Genomic DNA, 8,691 nt, shown 5'->3' on the forward strand with positions numbered 1-8,691 from the left:
ATTGTAGTGTTCAGTATTTTTTTTTAAATAAAGGTTTATTATTTAAAACGTGTCTATATTATTATATCTATTAAAAAATAAAAGTTAGGGAGGCGCGGAAAAAAAATTTTTTTTAGGGAGGCGTAGTAGCATAAAGTTTGGAAACCGCTAATATACATGGATGTGTCTAGATTAGGAATAGATTTTATATTCGGAAACTGTTTAAAATTGTGTATTATTATTATTTATCTTACTATTATATATCGTCGAAGCATAATCAAATGTTATTTTGAAAGTATGAAGTAAATTTAAATCGCTGGTTGATGATGAATCTTCCTATCGAAATTGTTTTAAGCAATTCAGTTTATATTATTCACGAAAATTAGTTTATACCCATTTTTATTTCAGTAGGTAGTTGTTACATAGGTATTGGAATATACATAATATTGAGGTTGGAAATGGGCCCGACAAAAGGGCCCACGCAACTTACATTTCGAGCCTAATAAAAAAAGTTAACCGATCCTTGGGCTGTTAAAGCAGGTATTAGTTGTTTGTGTATATCGTAAGAAATTTATTTAACTTTAGGTCCCAAAGACCTATAAATTTTTACATACGTGAAATATAAAAAGTTATTTAATTTTACTGAGGGCCCATATTTTCTAACAGATAGTGGGGCCCACATGCCATCGGGCATGTTCGCTTGTATGGCCAGTCCGCCACTGGGTATGTCTATGTATATTGCTGCACCTTCATACCAATTTTGATGAATTGAAAACCATGGAAACATCATATAATTTTTCTAATATTTTCCACTGTGGTTTTTTTTCCCAAAACAATCGTTAAAAATTTAGATGTATTACTAAATGAGATAAAAATAAGGATTCTGATTCATTTTCTCTGGAACATACATATGTATGTAGTGCCTGATAATTCGTGGGACAACTACCGACGGAATTTATCGACGAATGCGATTTTGATTTGGATTTCGAATTTTACAATCTCAAAACTAAAGTAAAATAAGTTTCAAAAACAAAATCGTACCATATATTCATAGAAGAAACTTTAGAAACATAAAAAATGCAAATATACATACTTCTATAAGATACTCGAAAATGTTAATATTGTAACGTAGAGATTAGGTGAGTGGCGCTCGTGGACTGATGGTTCACGACCGCGGATCACCTGATCTCTCGTTCCCGCCAAAAAGGCCTCCACGAATGAATCAGCCCTATGCAACGGCCAAAGGCATCGTCTGACTCATCGACCAATGATTGTTGAGATATGTATGTATGTGTACTGTGTCCAGCGAGTATAAATATGGGGCGTTCTCGGCATGGAATTCATTCCAGCCCGGACCGCCGCCAAGAGAACACGAATAAACCGCTACTACCCATCTTCCTGCGTCTTTCTCCGATTCTGGAAACCCCCCCCCCCCCTTTACGTCCACGCAACACTGGTGTCAGTCAAGTGGAATCGGAGATGAGCAGAGCTACGAAGAAATAGAAATCGTCGGCGACCGAAGAGATCTGACGAAAGCTGAGCTACTTCGTACCATGGACAGAAATCAGCAAGAAAAATGCAATTCTCATTGCAAATAGCTTTAAGCATAACATTCGGTTGATGGGTTGTGGTGTAAGCCGCGATTCGCATTTTATGTGGTAACGCATTGCATTTGGCGGCATTCAAAGGCGAGAGAGGACCACCCAGCGAGCTTACATTGACGGGCAACCAGCAGAACTGAAAATGCGCAGAGCAACGAGGAAGCAGCAACCGCCGGAGATCGACGCAACGCCACTACGAAGCAAACCCGAGAATCGGACGACAGACTTCGTGCCATGGAAAGGGAAATGGCGACACTACGAGCGGCGCAGAAAGAAGCTCCAGCAAAAGACGAATCGGTTAATATGCGGTTATCACCGCAGCATATCACTCATGAATCGGTCAATGAATTTGACCGTGGCACAGTATACCGGGAATTCCCGACATACGACGGGTCAGGTTCCTGGGAGGAATTTCTGGCGAGATTCCGATTCACAGCTCGACTTCAGGGAGCACGAAATCTGTCGACGAGGCTGTGTGCAGCGATGCGTGGCGCGGCCATGAACTACGTCTGCCGGCTTCCACAGGAGACGCAGGACGACTACCAGCTACTAATGGAGAAACTCACAACGCGCTACGGCAATCGGACTTCCGTATATCAACACTTCGAGAAGGCCATCGGAAGAAAATGGGATCCAGAACGAGGGGAAGAGTCACTAACGGCCCACATGGACAGCATCACGGAACACGTGGAATTGAGTTTCGCGGGTGTCGTCGCGCCCGAAGCTCTCGAACGCGTGATCGTTTGCATGTTCATAAACAGCATCATGCACTCAGAAGTCAAAGCAGCGGTGGCTAGACTAAGCCCAAGCACGAGTCTTCCGGAAGTCGTGAAAGTCGCTGAGGCGGTCTACGAGGCGACAAAATTCGCTCGCACCAGCAAAGACACGTCAGGCCGCATCCAGAATTGGCCGAAACTACAGCCATCACGACACGTGCCGCAGAAGCACGCTTTTCACAGTAGAAGGCCCACCCAAGACGCTTCACCGACAAAGTGGGGTTCTCAACCAAAAGATCCCAAAGATATAAGATGCTGGAAATGTGGAAGTTTGGGGCATATAAGCAGGAATTGTCGAGAAACCACGGCACGTCGACTCAACGACTCGCGTGAAGACGATGAAAGATCCGAAGCCCCATTATCGGAAAACGAGCAGTGATCATCCAAGAACGGGATACGATGATCACCACGCCCAACACAATACCCGTGCTGTACTCGTTAAATTCAAAAGGGTCACCGAAAATCGACGGAGCGATTGGTGACATACCGTGTCAAATGGTTGTCGACACCGGCGCAGAGATTTCTGTTCTAAATTTAGAACTGTATCAACAACTCCCCAGAAACCGATATAAAGTTCTGAACGACAAAAGGAGGAGAGCGAGACAGGCGTCTAAGTCTCCTTCTTACCTACATATCGTAAAATGGATCGAGGTCAAGATCAAGTTCATGAACCAAATAATCAAATGGAATTTCGCCGTGGCCGATATCCATGACGAAGTCCTGCTAGGAGTGGACTTCATGCGGGAAATCGGAGTTAACATATCGTTGGCTGAGTCTGGAATGGAAGTCAAACTACGAAGAGTGAACGCATCAGTGGAAAACTTGACAATCACAAAGCTAGAGCAAACCTTGGCGGAATGTTTATCGTGTGAACAACGGCAGCAAGTACATAAAGTGTTACAAAGGAATGTAGTGGTATTTGCTCAGAACGAGGACGATCACGGCCGTACTACGAAAGCTGTACATTACATCGATGTGGGACAAGCCAAACCAATCAAGCAAGCACCGAGGAGGACACCATTAGCCAGAAAGCGAGAAGTCAGGCAGCTGATTGACGATCTTCTACGACGAGGTATAATAGAATCAGCTTCCGGTCCATGGGCATCTCCTATTGTGATGGTGAAGAAGAAAGATGGGTCTTCACGCCTCTGCATTGATTATCGACGTTTGAACGCGGTCACCAAGTTGGACTCGCACCCCATTCCTCGGATAGACGACACCCTAGATCGATTGGCTGGAGCACGGTACTTCAGCACGTTGGATTTGCAGAGTGGTTATTGGCAAGTACCTGTAGCCATGAAAGACCGTGAAAAGACAGCGTTTGCCACGGAATTTGGCCTGTTCCAATTCAAAGTCATGCCGTTTGGATTGTGTAATGCACCGGCAACGTTTGTACGGCTGATGGAGCAAGTTGTAGGAGACATGCAGGATCATGTATTGGTTTATTTGGACGACATAATCATACATAGCCACACCTTTGAGGAACACGTGGAACAACTGGAACAAGTTCTACAACGAATGCAGGCTGCTGGCCTGAAACTGAACGCCGATAAGTGTCAATTGTTAAATCGAGAGGTTGACTTCCTGGGACACCGAGTATCACCAGAGGGAATTACAACCGACCCAAAGAAAATAGAGGCTGTGAAGAATTGGGACGTTCCACGCACAAAGACCCAAGTACGAAGCTTCGTAGGATTTTGTACTTACTACCGGCGCTTCGTACAAAACTTTGCGAAGATCGCAAAACCACTGCATGGGCTAACTGAAAAAGACAGAAAATTCGAGTGGACATCAGAGTGTCAGAAATCGTTCGAACAATTAAAGGAGGCACTGATAACGGCTCCCGTGATGACGCATCCACGACCTGACGACCAATTCATCCTCGATACGGATGCAAGCCAACACAGTATTGGAGCAGTACTATCCCAACGTCAGGAAGGGGAGGAACGAGTGATCGGATATTTCAGTCGCGCAATGAATAAGGCGGAACAAAATTATTGCGTGACCCGAAAGGAATTACTCGCCCTCGTGAAATCCATACAACACTTCCATCATTATTTGGCGGGTACACGTTTTACAATAAGAACCGATCACTCTGCATTGACATGGCTTAGCGGATTTAAGCACCCGGAAGGACAACTTGCCCGATGGTTGGAGATACTGGGCCAGTACAACCCAGATATAGTCCATCGGCCTGGAAGGAAACATGGAAACGCGGACGCGCTGTCACGAAGACCATGTAGAATAGATTGCCCGAAATGTTCGCGATTGGAAGAACGGGACCAAGAACCGGAAGACCAAGATACCGGTGTTAAAATAGCTCTGGTGGGAATTCAGCCGGAAGTTATAAACAATGCCACCATTCAGAAAATTATTGATTGGAAACGAACCGGACAGCGACCATCGTGGGAAGCAGTATCCTTAGAAGAGCCGGAAGTAAAAGTTCTCTGGGCCCAGTGGGACTCTCTGGCGGTACAAGATGACAAACTGTACCGTAACTGGGAAAGTACAACCGGAAGTCGACAAATACGACAATTGGTCGTACCAAAAGAACGCGCGACGGACCTTCTAAGGGAATTCCATAGCTCATCAACTGGGGGACATTTTGGTGTGAATAAAACACTGAAGAACATACACCAGCGATACTATTGGCCGACGTGTCGAATCGACGTAATTCGCTGGTGTGAAAATTGTGCGGTATGCGCAGCCCATAATGGACCACAACGGAAAAACAGAGGAGCACTACGGCAGTACATTTCCGGGGCACCTTTAGAACGAATGGCGGTCGATATCCTTGGACCATTACCAACAACAGAGCGAGGAAATCGCTATGTTCTCGTCGCTATGGACTACTTTACCAAGTGGCCAGAGGCGATCCCCATACCTAATCAAGAGGCAGAGACGGTGGCCGAAGTGCTGGTAAACCAAGTTTTCACACGACTGGGTGTGCCCAACGAACTGCACTCGGACCAAGGGCGTAATTTTGAATCGAAATTATTCCGGCAAGCACTGCAACTCATGGGGATCCGCAAAACAAGGACTACTCCATATAGGCCACAGTCGGATGGCATGGTGGAGCGGCTAAATCGAACACTACTGGCTCACCTAACAAAATTCGTGGCAAACCGACAGAAAGACTGGGACAAGTTAGTCCCACACTTTCTGATGGCGTATCGAGCCGCACAGCACGATGCCACCGGAACATCACCAGCAGCACTGCTTTATGGACGAGAGCTGCGGATGCCTGCAGACCTCTTGTATGGAGGGCCCCCACCTGACAATGGACCAAGGGACCCACACCAGTACACTACACAACTAGTCGAACAAATGGCGGAAGTCCATCGATTCGCTCGCACCCACTTGAAAATGCAGCACGACCGAATGAAGGCGCGATACGACATTCGCGCATCGGAATCCCGGTACGAGGAAGGCGAACGAGTGTGGCTATATAATCCGGCCAGACACGTGGGAATTTCGCCAAAACTCCAATCTTTCTGGGAGGGACCGTATCTGATCATGAAGCGCATCAGTGACGTCGTATATCGCATCAAGAAAGAATTTGGAAACTCTACACGCTGCATGGTGGTACATCTGGATCGCCTGGCTCAATATCGGGCCACACCCGCTGAAGAAGAATCATCCTGAATTGTGTGTGTGTGTGTATGAATGTAATGTTGTGTAACTAATTATAACTGTATTTGTAACTGTAAATGTAGCTGTAATTGTAACATGTAATTGTAATTGTAATCGATGGGTCGATCGGGACGATCTCTTTAAGAGGGGGGCAATGTAACGTAGAGATTAGGTGAGTGGCGCTCGTGGACTGATGGTTCACGACCGCGGATCACCTGATCTCTCGTTCCCGCCAAAAAGGCCTCCACGAATGAATCAGCCCTATGCAACGGCCAAAGGCATCGTCTGACTCATCGACCAATGATTGTTGAGATATGTATGTATGTGTACTGTGTCCAGCGAGTATAAATATGGGGCGTTCTCGGCATGGAATTCATTCCAGCCCGGACCGCCGCCAAGAGAACACGAATAAACCGCTACTACCCATCTTCCTGCGTCTTTCTCCGATTCTGGAAACCCCCCCTTCACGTCCACGCAACAATATTTTAAATTAATTATTGAATTAATTATTTTCACATATATAGATAATATATAATTTATGACTTATATTAATTACTTGACAGATCAATAACAGACAAATTAATTACAGACACGAAGCTTTAACTGCGACCTTGCCCAAAATTTAACCGTCCAAAACAATTTTCAATTGTATAATTCTACAATAGAAAGTATGTATGTATAATTTTTGAAAAAAATTATAATATAATAATATTATGAATATAAGTCGTTTGAACAGGTTCTTTCTAATTTCACCCCTTATGTGCCCAACACAACTAAAAAGTAATACTAGCCATACTTCAAAATAAAACTTATTATTTTATACAAGTGTTGTGCCCGTTGAAATTTCAAAGGGTGGTGTCAGAAACAAATTGATACATGATTTAAAATAAAGTTAAAATACGTGTAGTAATAATTAATTAGAATCGTAACTGAAACAGAAGTTGGGAATCGGAACTGAAACTGAAATTGGGAATCGGAATTGTAACTGAAACAGGAGTCAGGAACTGGAAATAAAAAAGGAATGCGGATCCGGAACTAAAACAGAAATCGGGATTCGGGAACCGGAACAAAAGAATGAATCGGGATTCGAAACTGAAGTAAAAATCGGGAACCCGAACTGAAAAAAGAATCCGGAACTGGAACTGGAAAAGTAATCGAAATCAAAATCGAAGTCGATATACATATGGTAATAATATGTACCTACATCAGCCTGGCATACTAAAATTTGTTTGAAAAATCCTTACTGACCACTTGGGTACTGATACATATTACAAATACTATTATAAATAATATACATATTATAAATACTATTATAATTAAATACTGTCCTTTGATTTTTAAATACCAAGAGAATATTAAAATACGCACCAGTAATGATCTGAAGTAGGCGTAAAGTTTGCAGTCACAGAAGACGTGGGTTGGATCTCGTTCGCAAGACACGGAAGAACACGGAAGAACACGTCGATCTCGTCCGACGGCCGGCCGCAGACTGACAGCGGTCGCTTTTGGTCCGAACCTCGTGCAACTAAATGTCGGCCATTTCCTTTCACAGCCTAATCATGTTTCGTGTTCAAACATTCTACATAGCTCCATTTCCACACTTGTCGTATCCACAAAAGTCTCAATGAGTACATTAAATATCCTTATTATGTACTAATAAATTATTATATTAATTACATACATAATACAAATACATTGTATTTTAGAACAATATACGCGCATACTAGATTGATCACGGGGATGAAAAAGGAGATAAAGAGAGCTCACAAAAATGGTTCAAACAACATGGCGAAGGGTGGCTTCAAACGCAACAACACACCCTTGTGCAATGGGGCAAAAGCTTTACAATTCGAGAGTAACCTGAGCAAGAATCACATTTTTACTTACCAGAGCGGAGACTTACCAATTTTAACTAAAATGGACCCCACTAAATTCTAATATGACAATGATTTTTATTGGTTTCTTCTTGTTTATGAGTAGAGACCGGAATCTGAAGGGGCTATTTATTGTTCAAAGATTGTAAATGCATTGTTAAAGGTTTGCCGAACCTTTTTTACAAAGGATTTACAACAATGGAACAATATGCGGCGCGTTTCCGGCCCCTTCAGATTCCGACCTCTCTTTATGAGACATTGGCGCTTAATAATTGCGCAACTTTTACAGATTTTTGAATTTTGTAACTTTTCATTCACAGCTATTCTTTTTCGGCAACTAATTATTTGGTAGGCTAAAAATAGCTAAAATTGATGCTTAAAATAATGGTCAGTAATTAATTAAATAAGTGATCAGATAAATAATATAAATCATAAGTAAAACCAAAAAAATTATAATTTTTGACATTTGGATGATAGCGCGTCGCCCTGCTACTATCCAGCTATACATATGTAGTCTCCTCATGGTCCACACATCGTAATATCTTTTTTTTTTAATTTTATTTCAATATTTTCACAAAAAAAAATCTTAGCAGTATTTTTATTTAAGGGTCAGGTTAGGTCACGTTAAGTTAGGGTTGGCTCTATTAATTGAAGATTAGGTTGTTAAGGTCGGTATTTATTAAAGAAAACATATCTGACAACTGACAATTTAGTTATTTTTGTTGATCAAAGGCTGAATAAATTACTGATCAATTAAATACACGGCATTAATAATAAGTTTTAATTTAAAAAAAAAACTGTGTCGATACAGCAAATATTTTTCATAAG

The sequence above is a fragment of the Arctopsyche grandis genome, chromosome 2 (genome assembly GCF_051622035.1).
Source record: "Arctopsyche grandis isolate Sample6627 chromosome 2, ASM5162203v2, whole genome shotgun sequence".
NCBI classification, from domain to species: Eukaryota; Metazoa; Arthropoda; class Insecta; order Trichoptera; family Hydropsychidae; genus Arctopsyche; species Arctopsyche grandis.